The sequence below is a fragment of the Corvus moneduloides genome, chromosome 5 (genome assembly GCF_009650955.1).
Source record: "Corvus moneduloides isolate bCorMon1 chromosome 5, bCorMon1.pri, whole genome shotgun sequence".
Lineage (NCBI taxonomy): Eukaryota > Metazoa > Chordata > Aves > Passeriformes > Corvidae > Corvus > Corvus moneduloides.
Window position 1 is genome coordinate 1,373,869 of NC_045480.1, and position 14,366 is coordinate 1,388,234.

The 14,366-nt window shown below is 48.1% G+C and overlaps 1 long non-coding RNA gene across 1 annotated transcript; it reads right to left on the bottom strand.

Annotated features, from left to right (window-relative positions):
* Positions 1–8,882: 8,882 nt before the first annotated feature.
* On the bottom strand, positions 8,883–14,011 carry LOC116444834. Its single transcript, XR_004240543.1, has 2 exons — positions 12,145–14,011; positions 8,883–10,864 (listed from the first exon to the last, which is right to left on the bottom strand). It is a non-coding gene; the product is annotated as an uncharacterized LOC116444834 (long non-coding RNA).
* Between the last annotated feature and the right edge of the window lie 355 nt (positions 14,012–14,366).

Sequence of the window (14,366 nt, forward strand, 5' to 3'; positions counted from 1 at the left end):
CGGTGGCTTTTCCCGCTGCCGAGGCTGGGAGGAACCATTCCCAAAATATTGACATCAGCTTGGTCCTGACCTCTCCTGCAAGATGAGCAATTCCATATTTTCTGAAACAATTCTGTGATTTCTGAAGAAAAAGCTCTGGGAATACAGCAAAAAAGAGGGATGGCTCCTTTGGGTCCTGCCAGCACCCACCACTTCATAGCACCTCTGTGATGGGTTTGGGACAGGACAGGGGTAACAGCCCTGGAAAGGAGCTCCTGTGTCAATCCACAGCATGCGGAGAAGTGGGAATGAGAGGTTTGAGGGCTTTTCCAGAGTGACTGTGGATTCCCCATCCCTGGAAGTGTCCAAGGCCAGATTAGCAGGGGTGGGACTGGCTGGGATTTAAGGTCCCTTCCATCCCAAAGCATTCCAGCATTCTGGAGCCCCTCTGCTCTGGATCAGGCTGGGAGAGCTGGGAATGTTGCCCTGGAGAAGGGAAGGAGCCAGGGAGAGCTGCGAGCCCCTTGCAGGGCCTAAAGGGGCTCCAGGAGAGCTGCAGAGGGACTGGGGCCAAGGCCTGGAGGGCCAGGAGGCAGGGAATGGCTTCCCAGTGGGAAAGGGGAGCTTGGGCTGGGATGTTGGGAAGGAATTGCTGGCTGGGAGGGTGGGGAGGGGCTGGGCTGGAATTGCCAGAGCAGCTGGGGCTGCCCCTGGATCCCTGGGAATGCCCAAGGCCAGGCTGGACACTGGGGCTTGGATCCACCTGGAATAGTGGGAAGTATCCCTGCCCATGGATGGGGTTGGAATGGGATGGGATTTAAGGTCCCTTCCCACCCGAACCATTCCAAGATTCCATGATTTCCATGGGTTTATATAAAAAGCCATTCAAATGGATAAGGATTGAATGCCGTCAGCAAAGCCAGAATTCTCCAGGAAAATTAAACATTCCCGGCACTGCTCAGCTCTTCTAAGGAATTGCTGACAGCGCTGCTGGTTCAGGGAGCAAAAAAAATTCCCACATCCTTCAGATTAGTGGGAAAAAAAGACTCATTCGCTCCCAGAAAGTTGAGTCAGGAGTTATCCCAGTGCATCCAGTTTTCCTTCGGAAGGAGCATTTCTCATCCAGAGCGGGGCCACCCCGAACGTGTCCAGAACAATTCCTTTGAGGATGCAGCCGTTGGAGTGGCCGGGAATGTGCAAAACATCAAATCCGGGACTGATTTCCCAGCCCACTCCCTGTGGTTCCTCTCGTTGGCTCATCGGGAACGTTCCCAGAGGAGGGAAGGCTCCGGGGAGGAATTTTTTGGCCACAGAGCAGCCAAAATTTTCTGGTTCATCTGTTCCAGCAGGGACGAGAATTCCATGAAGAGAGAAGGTGGCAGGAGTTGGGGTTGGCTCAGGTGATTCCCAGGATTGTTGTGGACCTTGGGAAGAGGAAGGAAAAAGTGGAAGTGGCAGATTTCCATCCTGTGCGGGAGCGGGAGATCTTCCCACGGGATGTGAGCAACAGAGCACCAGATTCCCCTTGGAGCTGGGATAAATCCTTGGGATACTTGGGAGGTGCCATCCTGGAGACCTGGGCAGGGCTGGACAACCCTTTCCATGAAGGAATTTTCCCTAAAATCCAGCCTAAAGCGGGAGTTTAAACTTTGGATCCCCAGGCTAAGCCTGGCAGAGCTGTCAGATGGGACAACCACACCTGGAACCACTGCAGGGATTCCCTGCTGGCATGGAATCCCGGAATCACTGCGGTTGGAATTCCAGGATCATCCAGTCCAACCTGGGACTGATCCCCACCTTGGCACTGAGTGCTGCATCCAGGAATTCCTTGGACACCTCCAGGAACAGGAAATCCAAAGCTCCCTGGGCACTTCCAAGGCCTGGACAGCCCTTTCCATGAGGAAATTCCTGCTGATGTCCAACCTGAGCCTCCCCTGGGAAAAAATCCTTCAGGGAAGAGATTTGTGGAAGGAATCCAATTGTTTGGTCTGATTTCATTTGGGTTGGAATCTTTACTCCCTGGAATTCCTCGGGATGAAGGGACCATCTCAGCCGGGAAAAATCGGACAATCCAAGAGTTAATTGTGCGGGAAAGGGATGAAGCAAAGTCGGTTCCTCCCGGGATAACACCACGGGATGGTCACTGGAGGTTTGGATCAAAAATTAGGAAAATGTATCCATGGGAATGGGTGTCAGGCATTGGAATGGGATGCCCGGGGCAGTGGTGGAATCCCAATCCCTGGAATTGTTCAAAGAATTTATGGATGTAGCATTTGAGGAATAATTTGGGGTGAATGTGGTGGGAATCGGGTTGGATTTGATGATCTTGGAATCTTCTCCAAACTTCACAACTCCGGGATTCTTTAATTCTTATGGAAATGCAGATTTTGGTGGAATCTGCAAAACATTAGGGAATTGGACCCCGAAACCAGAACTGAAATTTGATTTTTAAATAAAAATCTCTCAAACTGCTGCATTTTTCCACCTTGGAATATCCATGGGAAGATTTCCTTGGCCCTTTGGGAAGAGTTTCCTTCCAGCCACAGGAATCCCGTGGGATTCCGACTGATCCAGAGCTTTAGCAGAACTTTTGGAGCCGTTTTTTCCCTAAAGTTTGTAACCTCCGGCTCAATTCCAGGTTTTGGCTTTTTCCTGCTGCACCAGGAATGGCTTTGGCGTGGGAAAAGGACTGGAAATATTCCAGCCGAGCTGTCATGGAAACTTGGGAATGTCGGGGCTGTCCCTGAGGCTGATCCTGAATGATTCCCCCCTAATTCCAAGATCCTACATGGATAACTTCCTCCAAACTCGTTTTCCATGAGGAAAGAACAGTTTTCCATGAGGAATGTCGACCTCCCATAAGACAGGAAGGAATTTTCCAAGGCAGGGCAAAGGAAGGAAGGGGTTTTATCCCTCAATTTCTATCTTTATCCTTTTTCCTCTGAATCTCCCAAGACGGGAAGAACCCGGTGAGGAAAACAAAGGAATTTTTCCTCACCTGAAGAGGAGATTTCGGAGTTTTCTTGGAAGCCTGGTTTTATCCAGCTCCTGGAAGAGAGAAAAAAATCCAGGAAAAGCCCTTTATCCTGAGAAATGTGAGGAGCAGGGAATGGTTTCACCTGTTTGGAAACAACTTTTCCACCCCTGTGGCCTCTTCCAGGGTCAAATCCCAGAGAAAAATCCATTCCCTTTGCTTTTCCCACAAATTTCCATCACCTCGGGTGCCCTGAGCATCCCTTTCCCGGCCGGATTTTGGGGACAGCTGGAAAGAACAAACACAAATTCCCTTTGGCTTTTGTGTCCTATAAACAATGGCTTTTCCAAGCTGGAAGTGATCCCAGGAGGAACAATTTTTCCCTCTTGGATGCCGATCCCAAGGGAGGGGAAAGGTTCCGGGGGGGGGGTTGGATCTTCGGGAGAGGCCTCATCCAACTGCTCCCAGCAGGATTTTTCCACATTTCCCTTCTCCCTGGAGTGAAAAGATGGGAAGAGAAGGGTTTCGTTCCGCTGCTCCCGGGAGTCGCTCCAGGGCAGCCAAAGGACACGATCCCGGGATTGTTTGGGAAGGAATTCCCAGGGGGGCCGCACACGTGTGGGAGGGAGGAACGGGGTAATTGTTTGCTCTCCAAACGGCTCCACGTGGATGGCAGGGAGGGATTGGCATCGGGATATTTCGGAGCTGGGCTGGGAATGCCGTGAGGAAAAATCCTCCTGGAAGGAAAACCTCCAGGGAGCTGCTCCTCATTCCCAAGGTGAGGAAGGATCCAGCCCCGCTGCTCTCCCCAGTTGTTCCAAGGCTGGGCTGGATGATATTCCAGGGCTTTTCCAGCCTAAAGGATTCTGTGATTCCTCGCTCCCTCCTCCCGCTTTCTTCCCTGTGCCCTTCTCCCCATTTTTGGGGAGAAATTCCTGTTTGGAAACCCCAAATCTCCCCCAGACGGACTGCTCCTCCTTTTTACTGCCCACAATTCCCAAATCAGTTATTCCCCCAGTTTTTCACTGCCCACAATTCCCAAACCGGCTTCTCCTCCTTTTTCCTGTCCACAATTCCCTTTCTTCCTTCACATCTTCCCTTTAAATTTCTTCCCTCTCTTTTCCTTTCCCTTTCCACATCTCCCAGTTTTTTTCCTGAGTCTCCTTCTCCTCCTTTCCCTTCCCTTCCCATCTTCCCCTCTTTTCATTCCTTCCCTCTCACTTTTCTCTCCCTTTCCACACCTGCCAGATTTGATTTCATTTTTTTCCTGGGACTCCTTTCCCTCCCTTCTGCCTTTTCCTTCCTTTTCCTTCTCTCCTTCTGCTCTGGCTCCGCCGTGGATGGGGATGTTCAGCCCTTGGCTTCTTCCCAACAACAAAAAAAAGGGAAAAAAAATTCCTTTCTTGCCAAAACTCTTCCCTTTTTCAGGATCAGCTGCACCCCCAGCACAGAAAAAGTGGGAGTGAGAACTTCCCAGATTTATTCCCTGCTCCGGGATCAGCTGGGCTGGAATTCAGCTGTTTTATCACCTGAGTTATTTCCATGGAATCCCAGCTGCGCTTCCCTGGACTGGATCCTCCTCTCCAAGTCTGGCTGGCAGCTCCTTCCTTCCCACACTGCTGGGCACACAGGCCTGGCATTCCTCCAGAAAAACTTTTTTTGGGATTCATCTTCCCCCAGTTTGTGTGGAGCTCCGGAATCGCGGCAGTTCTGGTGTTCCAAAGTGGCTCCAAAAGTTCAAAGCGATTCCAAAATCTGGGAAAAGGTTTGCTTGGATTTAAACCCACTCCAGAAATGTTTGTGTGGAAACATCCCTCAAACTGCTCCGGGCGCCTCTGGCATTGCTCACCATAGGGAAGGGAATCATGGAATCATGGAACGTTTTGGGTGGGAAAGGACCTTGAACTCATCCTGTTCCATGGGCAGGGGCACCTCCTGCTATCCCAGGTGGATCCAAGTCCATCCAACCTGGCCTGGGACATTCCCAGGGATCCAGGGGCAGCCCCAGCTGCTCTGGCAATTCCAGCCCAGCCCCTGCCCACCCTCCCAGCCAGCAATTCCTTCCCAACATCCCAGCCCAAGCTCCCCTTTCCCACTGGGAAGCCATTCCCTGCCTCCTGGCCCTCCAGGCCTTGGCCCCAGTCCCTCTGCAGCTCTCCTGGAGCCCCTTTAGGCCCTGCAAGGGGCTCGCAGCTCTCCCTGGCTCCTTCCCTTCTCCAGGGCAACATTCCCAGCTCTCCCAGCCTGATCCAGAGCAGAGGGGCTCCAGAATCCTGGAATGTTTTGGGCTTGGAAGGGACCTTAAATCCCATCCCATTCCCATGGGCGGGGAAAAATTCCACCATCCCAGGCTGCTCCAAGCCCCAGTGTCCAGCCTGGCCTTGGACATTCCCAGGGATCCAGGGGCAGCCCCAGCTGCTCTGGCAATTCCAGCCCAGCCCCTGCCCACCCTCCCAGCCAGCAATTCCTTCCCAACATCCCAGCCCAAGCTCCCCTTTCCCACTGGGAAGCCATTCCCTGCCTCCTGGCCCTCTATCCCATTTAAAAATCCCTCTCCCTCCTTTTCCTGCCCCGCCTCAGGTCCTGGAAGGCCTCAATGAGGTCACTGCTCAAGTCTGGCTCCTGGCCAGGATTTTTTTGGAACCACAGGGAAAAATTCCAAGTCCAAAGTGGCTTCTCCCTTTTTCCCTTCCGTCTGTTGCCCTCTCCGTGTCCTCCTTATCCTTTTCTTCCATATTTTTTCCAGAATTGCCTGGATTTTTGGATCTTACCATTCTTCTGGCCAATTCCTTTCCCGTTTTTCTCCACCTGCTGCTCCAGCTCCGTGTTTTTCCCATCACTCAGACACATCCTGCTGGAGATAAGGAGGTATCCCAGGATTTCTCACCAGTTCATTCCATTTAATCCCAGGGGTTTGCTTTGTTTTCCTAAGGAATTAACTTCCCAAAGCAGCGGGATGTCTCTGTTCCTTTGGTGGATTTCCAACCTCACATCTGGGTGGAAAAGTAGGAAAAAGAGGGAGCTGAGGAGCCGGAGTTGGATCCGTGGGTTGTTGGTTTTTAGGGATCTAAGCTCCTGACTATCAGCACTGCCCTGCCAATCCATGAGATTATTTCCTCTTGGATTTCTTTCCAGTCATGATTCACCTTTTGGATAAATTCACCTTTGGTGACCTTTTCCCCTCTAAAAGAAAATCCCGGGGCTGGAAACTGCCGGGAATCTCATTTCTGGCTTCTTTTCCTCACAAACCAACAGCCTCCCGTTGGAGTTTGGAATGCTGGAGGATGGATTGGTTCCTGAGCCAAAATCCTGGATTTGGATCATCCTCTCCAGGGCTGTTTTCCCTTGGAGAACTCCATGGTGGCACCCACTGGGATAAAATCCATAATTTGGGATTTTCAAACATTCCAAAGGCTTTTCCTGGCCCATGAAGGCTACCAAAAAATGACTTTTGAGGCTGGAGTTAATTTTCCTCCCAGGAGCTGGAATTTGTTTGGGATTTGGGCTGGATTTGATGTTGGGAACACAGGGATGGTTCAGTTATTTCTGGGAAGAACTTGCACAGATCCAAAACCTTTTCTGCTCCTCATCCCAGTGAGGAGCCTGGGATGCACCAGGAGTTGGGAAGGGCCACAGCCACGAGCACAGGGATTTTGCAGAACGTGGGATACCATCCACAGTGGATAAACTTAGGAGAGCATCTCCAAGGCCTTCTCCAGACTCATTCCAGCAGCTCCACGTCCTCCTGGAGTTGAGATCCAGGAGCTGGGGCAGCTCTGCAGGTGGGGTCTCATCTGAGGGGGCCCAGGGGCAGAATTCCCACATTTCCTGCTTCCCAAACCATGGGATCAGCCCAGGGCATGGGGGGGTCTGGGCTGGGCCATTCCAGCCGCATCCACAACATCCCAAATCTTTCCCTGCTGGTTCCAGGGGGTGTTGGTGCCTTGGAGGTATAAGTAAATATAAATAATAAAGTATTCATTGTTGATAAATATTGTTATATTGTATAAATATAAATAAATAAATAAGATTGATATTCCTCGCAAACACTCCTAAGATTCCAATTTCTCCGCTGTATCCCTCGGATTTGTGGAGATGCCAAAGGATATTAAAATATTCCCTGGGCAGGAAATGTTTAAATGACAATTTTTGGACCTAAACTGGGCACCGGCACAGAGGCTCCAGGTGTCCCTTCCCCAGAGATGCCACACTGGAAAATATCCAGCTTCCAATCCATCCCTGTTCCAATCCATCCCTGTTCCAATCCATCCCTGTTCCAATCCATCCCTCTTCCAATCCATCCCTGTTCCAATCCATTCCCCTTCCAATCCATCCCTGTTCCAACCCATCCCTCTTCCTCCCCTCCTCATGTTCTTTGTGGAACCAAACTGTCCCTGGAGAGCCTGGAATTCCAAATATCAAAATTCCGACCTGATTCACCTTCCCAGCTCCATCTTTAATTCTCTTCCCGTTTATCCCATTTCTAATATTCCCTAAAAATAACACGCAGCCGCATCCTCTGCCCTCATCCCAGAATAATCTCCTGGAATTGGAGATTTCCTCCAATCCATCCTGGCAGCCCAAAAACATGGAATGACCCAGCTGTCACATCCCATTAAGCTTTGTTAAACCTGCAACCCGATATCTTTGATCTCGGCTCGCCCGGAACTGTCCAACATAATCCCACAAATTCCTTCGGAAGCGCGGCCAGGGCCGTGCCCTGGGTGTTTTCCCTAAGAGTTTAGACAGCAGAGAGCTCATGAAATCCCAGGAATTAGAGATGAGGGAAGGATTTGTTGTTCTAACATTGCTTTGGACACGGAGGGGCGGATTCCAAATCCTGGCCAGGCTCCAAGTGGGATGCAGGTGCTCCGTCCCCCAGGATCGGGGAGCTGAGCGAGGAAGCTCCTTCTCTTCCATGGATTTGGGATGTGGAGCATGGAATTCTGCACAATCAATGGGATCTTGGGAAGGAATTCCTGGATGGGAGGGTGGCGAGGCCCTGGAATGGAATTTCCAGAGAAGCTGTGGCTGCCCCTGGATCCCTGGAAGTGCCCAAGGCCAGGTTGGATGAGGCTTGGAGCCACCTGAGATAGTGGGAGGTGTCCCTGCCCACGGATGAGGTGGGGTGGGATGGGATGGGGTAGGAATGGGATGGGATTTAAGGTCCCTTCCTTCCCAAAACATTCCAGGATTCTGGAGCCCCTCTGCTCTGGATCAGGCTGGGAGAGCTGGGAATGTTGCCCTGGAGAAGGGAAGGAGCCAGGGAGAGCTGCGAGCCCCTTGCAGGGCCTAAAGGGGCTCCAGGAGAGCTGCAGAGGGACTGGGGCCAAGGCCTGGAGGGCCAGGAGGCAGGGAATGGCTTCCCAGTGGGAAAGGGGAGCTTGGGCTGGGATGTTGGGAAGGAATTGCTGGCTGGGAGGGTGGGGAGGGGCTGGGCTGGAATTGCCAGAGCAGCTGGGGCTGCCCCTGGATCCCTGGGAATGCCCAAGGCCAGGCTGGACACTGGGGCTTGGATCCAGCTGGGACAGTGGGAGGTGTCCCTGCCCATGGAATGGGATGGGATTGGATGGAATTTAAGTTCCCTTTCCAGCCCAAACCATTCCATGACTCCAAGGTTCTCCAGAATCCTTTCCAACACCCCCAGCGAGGCTGCAGCAGCAGCAATTACTGCTGGCTCTGATAATTAACCTGTTAATTACTTAAATACCGTAATTAAATTTTTTTGTTGTTGTTGCCAAATTCCCATTTCTCCATATCCGTACTTTTTTCCAGACCATGTTGGCTTTGGGAGAGTTTTCCGCACAAACAATATTTGAAAAATAAGATCAATGTTTTTCCTTTTCCATAAAAAAGATAAATTTCCTTCCATGCTCCCAAGTGTCCTTTTTTTTTTTGGAATTTAACCTGGATGTAATTGGGATAAATGGGAATTTTAAAATAATCTTTAATTATGAAATGAAATTCCATAGAATCCAATTTGTTTTCCCTACCAAGTTGGTGATTCCAAATTGTTTTGGAGATCTTTCTTTTCTTTCCCTTCATTTCAAGTGGGAGAAATGTTTCCATATCCCAATAGTTTTCAGGAACTGGGAAAGTTGCCTCTTCCACTGCCCCTTTTCCCAAGGTACGGAGATGCGGCGAGAAAAAATGAGTTATCCGAAAATTCCCGAGAAAAAAAATCCCGGTTTCATGCCCACAGCTCCATCTCCTCCATCCCTGTTTGCCGGATCCTTTGCCACAAGGAGCTGGAAAAGAGCTGGAAAAGTCCTGGATGAGTTGTGGATTTCGATAACTTGCTGGAAGTGCTGAATTTTGTGGGAAAGGTCTCCAAATTCCAGCTGTTTGCGATATCCGTGTATTGATTACGGAGAAATCCACCCCCTTGGCAGCTGCGTTCCATTGTAAGGAAATTCCTTTTCCTTCCCCAAAATCCATCCTGGGGATAATTCCTGAGGGCGAGGTGGGAAGAAATCCTTGTGGGAATTGCTTTCCCTCTCTGTTTTCGCCTCGGTCACCTGAAAAATGGGATTAAATCCATGAAATGTCTTTTCCAAGGGGTTTGGAGTGATAAGATTTGGGTTCCTTATCAAGGCCTGTGAGAACGAGCAGAGAGCAGGAATTCCAGCCTGGAATAATCAGCGCCAACATCCCGGCCCTGGGCATGGATAATGTGGGAAATGCGCTCCAAATGAAGTCATCTCCGTGTCACTTCCCACCATCCCCTGGGAATCATCGCCCAGATTGGAGGTGATGGGAAAACATTCCCCGCCCTCGCTGCCACGGGATGCAACACCCTCGGATCCCGAGGTTTTCTGGGAATGTCCTGTCAGTGTGACTGGGCTGGGGCTGTTGTTCCAAGCGCTGAGGGGAGGTGAGCACATGTTATTCCGACTGCATCCAGGATGGAGAGCTGGCTCCTGGAAAACAGCTCTGGGCATGGTTGGAATTATTTTCCTTAGGAAACACTCCCTGGCCAGAGCGCTTTAATTCCTCCTTCCCTGGATTTGAGTCGAGCTCCCATTTGGATGTGGGAATCTCTTCCATGAACATCAATCACTCATCAAAGAAAGTCTGGGAATGGGGGGCACTCCCAAACAGTCCAAAGGTTGTGTGTGCTTCTCTTTTCCCAGGAAAAGAGCAGCAGGAATACAAATCCAGCCATGGGGTAGGTAAAATAGATGGAATTTGGGAAGGTGGGGTTGGAATTGGGGAGCTGTTGGGAAGAGCTTTGGGATCACTTGGATTTTCTGGAGTAAAGCAAAGGCAAGAAACCCTGGTGGAAATTCCTGGAATTGTTCAAATCCGGGTGTCACCGGCTGTCCCTTGTCCAAATCCAAACGGAGCCAGGGCCGGACATCCCCGCCCTGATGGAGTCACCAGGTACAAAGGGATGTTTGGAAATCCAATCCCAAAAAAGTGACCTCATCCAGCTGGGAATTCGGGGTGGATTAAACCACCACAAGGACCGGACGCTCTTACTCAGAGCGAGGTTTGTGTGGGACAGGCAGGGAAGTCATCCCAGAAAAACCAAAAGTGCAGCTTTGGAAAAATTCCCTGGACTCCATTAAGGAATTCTGGCCCACAGGGCCCATGGATTGGAGATTGCAGGAGGCTGGGAAAATCCAATTTATATTGGATGGATCCCATCGATTCCCCCCCGCAAACAACTCAAACTGGTGCTGGTCCGATCCCAGGCGGTATCCGAGGAAATGCTCGCGGATAACCATGGATGGCGTTGTTACGGAACAGGACGAGAAACCCTGGGCTGGGTTCGACTCCCAGATCCGCTCCTGGAGCTGGGAGCATCCCGAGCACTGGGAAAGGCTCGGAGGAGCCCGCAGGGAATGTGGGACACTTGGGCCAGGGGAAGGACTCCGAGAAAAAAACGTCTGGAGAAGGAATTCTGGTCTGACCAAGACATAGATACTGATATTAATAATAATAATAATAATAATAATAATAATAACAACAACAACAATAATATCAATAATAATAATATCAATAATAATAATATCAATAATAGTAATTATAATATTACTAACAATAGCAATAATAATAATAACAATAATAATAATATCAAGAATAATAATTATAATATTACTAACAATAGTAATAATAATAGTAATAATAGTATTAGTAATAGTAATAATTCTGAATGCAATTTTAATAGTAATACTAAAAATATTTGTAATAATAATTCTAATAATTATTATTATCTAAATAACTCCAATAATGATTCTAATTCTAACAATAGTTCTAATAATAATAATAATAATTCTGAATATAATAATAATTCTAATAATTCTAATAATAATAATTATAATAAGAATTCTAATAATAATTCTAATAATAATTCTGAATATAATAATAATAACTCTAATACTTCTAATAATTCTAATAGTATCTATAATAAAAATTCTAATAATTATTATTATTTAAATAATTCTAATAATAATTCTAATTCTAACAATAGTAATAATTTTAATAATTCTAATTCTAATAATAATAACAATAATAACAATCATAATAATGAATATAATAATAACAACAAAAAATTGTAAAAATTCTAACAGTTCTAATAATAGTTGTAAAAATAATTCTAATAATAATAATTTAAATGATTCTAATAATAATTCTAGTAATATTAATAAAAATTTAGTAATTCTAGTAATACTTCTCATTCTAGCAATAGTAATAATTTTAATAATTCTAATAATACTTCTAGTAATAATAATAATAATAATAATGAAGCCTTTCCACCTGGAATAACTAATAATAATATTAACCGGCAATAATTTAATATTCCCTTCCAGGAGCACTGGGAATATCCCATTCCACTGACGGATATTCGCTCTTGCTCCAGCAAATATGTCGGGGTTTGGCCTCTGCTCCTCATAAAATCCCTGGAAAACATTGTGGCAAGCCCCTCGTGTTTTCCTAGGATTTTCAGGGCCCCATTTCCAGTGATTTTTTTCTTTCCAAGAGGTAAAATTCCTTCTAAACTCCCCGGATTGTTTTCTTAAGGAAAAAAAAAGGGAAAATGCGGTGATGTTTTCCACGGATTTGCCCTTGTTTGGAGCTGGGAGGGCTCTGGAGCCGGTTGGGATTTGGGGATGGCAAATTTTAACAGGAAAGCACAATGAAAAAATCATTGGAATTTTTAGCAAAAGGAATCCTCACAAGCCCACCTCAGCTTTTCCAGGGAATTGAGATCGTGGGCCTACACCTTCATCCCGATTTTCTGGAGTCAACCCAGGGTTCTCCTTTGGAATGACCCAGGAAAACCCCCCGTCGGAGACTTTGCTCCAAGTCTGACTCCATGAGGAAATCTGGGATCCAGGCAGTGGCGGGAGCAACTTCCAGGGTGAAAAGAGGCCGGATTTGGCTGAAGATTCCAGAAGGATTCTGGTTTTAGCTAAGCAAGACTTGAGTGGAACTTCTCCATTTCCAGTCCCAAAATCTCCCAAAAAGGAAAAGCTTCCGTTCATCCCAGCTGTTCATTCCCGTCTTTTTCCCAGAAACAGGAGATTGTTGTGTCGTATTCCAGCAGGGATACTTCCCACATCCCATCCCAGTGTGGGCACAGCTGGATTAGAATTCCAGTTGTGCCTTCCCAAACCCAACCTTTTCTCCTGATTTGGGGGAATTCAGCTCCTTTCCTTTCATTTCATGGAAATTTTTTATGGCTACATCCCTTCCATGTTGCCACGAGCCTTGAGGATCTTCGCTTCCATAAAAGTCCAAATCCCACCAATCCCACCTGGAAAACATCTCCCAGTAAATTTTGTTCTTCTGGTTTTGCAGAACCAGATGGAGAAATCGGGAGCAGAATTCCTATGGACATCCAGGAGCTGATCCATGGAGAAGCTGAAGAAGTTCTGGATGTAACAACAGCTGGAAGCCTGGAGAAGGGACTCCAAGGAAATCCCATGTTTCCTTGTTGTGTCCTGATGTCATGCGAAGCATCCACCCAAACCTGGGATTGGGATAAAAGCTGGATTTTCCCTCCAATCTCCTGCCATATTTCTATTTTTACAGATTTGGTCCAGGCAGGATGAAAATCCCGGAATTTTGGGGGCTTATCCATAATGTTCCAACAGCATGGAGAAATCCCCACATTCCTTTATGGATCGGGATGGCCCAGGAGGATTAAAAATCGGAGTGGTCAAGCTTGGAATTTTTTGCATGGAAGATCCCATATCCAGGATGTTTCTTGTTCTCACTCGGAGCACATGGAAAACAAAAGGAATTTTTTCCTTAGGTGTCTCCTCACTATCAGCTGCATCAGAAATAGGGAAAGCGGGAAAACTGGGAATGCTGCCGATGGATTCAATCTGCCCCCAAATCCTTGTGTTACCCCATCGAAAAAAAAGAGGGAAGGGAGATGAAACAAAACATTGGGAACAGGAGGAAATCTGGGAAAACAGGACCAAAATATCTTTGGAATTTGAAGTAGTTGTGGGAGCCCAGAAACCAGGAATGACTAAAATATCTGGGATTAGGAAAAAAAAGATTTTTAGGGAGGGTTTGCCCTCTTTTTAATGGGATTTGATGCCAGGCCAAAAATCTCCATCTGGGGCTTTTTTTCCTTAATTTTTTTTTTAATGGCTCCACTTCCCAAACGTGCTCATGGATGTGATTTTCCCTGAAAACACACGGATTTAGGAGGGAAAACATGGGGATATACAGGAATTTTATCATGTTACTCCTCATGGAGATCCTTTTTTCCTTTGTATTAAAAAAAATCATGGAATAAATCAGAATTCCGCCAGCAGCCCAGTGGGTTTTGCTTGGAGCTGGTGCCGGAGCCACCTGGAATTTGGGAATAGTTTGGGAATGATTTGTACATCCGTGAGTCCCAGTTTGGAGTGAAATGTTCTCACTCCTGACTCCGTGTCACCAATTCCCATCCCAGTTCCAAGCCCTGGCGTGGTCGCAGAATTCCTGGATTATGATGGTTCCATATTCCATGACTTCCACCTGCTCTGAAATCCTGGAGAGTTGTAATGTTTCCCTGCAAATCACAGCCTTAAATCCCATCCATTCCTACCCCATCCATGGGCAGGGACAGCTCCCACCATCCCAGGTGGATCCAAGCCCCAGTGTCCAGCCTGGCCTTGGGCATTCCCAGGGATCCAGGGGCAGCCCCAGCTGCTCTGGCAATTCCAGCCCAGCCCCTCCCCACCCTCCCAGCCAGCAATTCCTTCCCAACATCCCAGCCCAAGCTCCCCTTTCCCACTGGGAAGCCATTCCCTGCCTCCTGGCCCTCCAGCCCTTGGCCCCAGTCCCTCTGCAGCTTTCCCTGGAGCCTTTTCTGCTCCAAGCCCCATCCGACCTGGCCTTGGACACTTCCAGGGATGGGGTTTCCCTGGATAACACACGGTGATCCTTGTGTGGATTCTCCAGTGCC